The 615-nt window shown below is 68.0% G+C and overlaps 1 protein-coding gene across 1 annotated transcript in view; it reads left to right on the top strand.

Annotated features, from left to right (window-relative positions):
- Nucleotides 1-174: 174 nt before the first annotated feature.
- Nucleotides 175-615, top strand: part of DCAF8 (DDB1 and CUL4 associated factor 8) — a gene marked incomplete at its 3' end in the record, with an annotated part of 14322 nt that continues 13881 nt past the window's right edge. The window contains exon 1 of the mRNA XM_009320927.1: nucleotides 175-232. The remainder of the gene's footprint in view (nucleotides 233-615) is intronic.

The following is a 615-nucleotide window of genomic DNA, read 5'->3' as shown; positions in this document are numbered from 1 at the left end:
TGAGGGTCCCTCCTGCCCCCCAGGTCCGAACCTCATTGTCCCTGGGCCTTCCTCACCCCCTCCCTTCCAGGGAGTCCCCGTTGTCCCTGGGTGGGTCCCCAGGGAGCTGGGGTCCCTGGGGCAGGTGCGGCCGGACCCTGTGCTGCCAGGCTTTAACCTGTTGTTTCTGTCAGCTGCCAACAAACCTCCGGCCTTGGCGCTCGCTGCCCGCGGCACCGCTGCCGCCGTGCAGGTGAGTGGGCCGCCCCGGGTCTGGCAGCGCTTGCCTCTTGTCCGTCTGTCCTGCGTGCGGCAGAGGTGGATTGTTGGGCTGCGCCTGCCTCGGTCTCCTTCGCGATGCTGAATTACTCGTGTTGGTGGCGTGGCCTTGAGCTCCTCCGGCTGCTCGCCCCTTCGCTCCTGCAGGATTTCTCCTGCCGGCCGGGCTTTCCTCAGCCTCAGGACCGCTGCTTCCCCCTAGGGAGCCGGGAGCCTCCCTCTTCCCGGGCACTGGACGGGGAAGGAGCAGCGCTGGGTGCTGAGGCAGCCAGTGCTTGTTAGCTGCAGTTAATTAGGCCCTGCCCGCACTGGGAGCGGGTCCCTGGGGTTGGGGGAGCTGGGGCCGTGCCATGGGCT

This window comes from Pygoscelis adeliae, unplaced genomic scaffold (genome assembly GCF_000699105.1).
Source record: "Pygoscelis adeliae isolate BGI_AS28 unplaced genomic scaffold, ASM69910v1 Scaffold960, whole genome shotgun sequence".
NCBI classification, from domain to species: domain Eukaryota; kingdom Metazoa; phylum Chordata; class Aves; order Sphenisciformes; family Spheniscidae; genus Pygoscelis; species Pygoscelis adeliae.
This window is presented reverse-complemented; position numbering and strand designations above follow the sequence as displayed.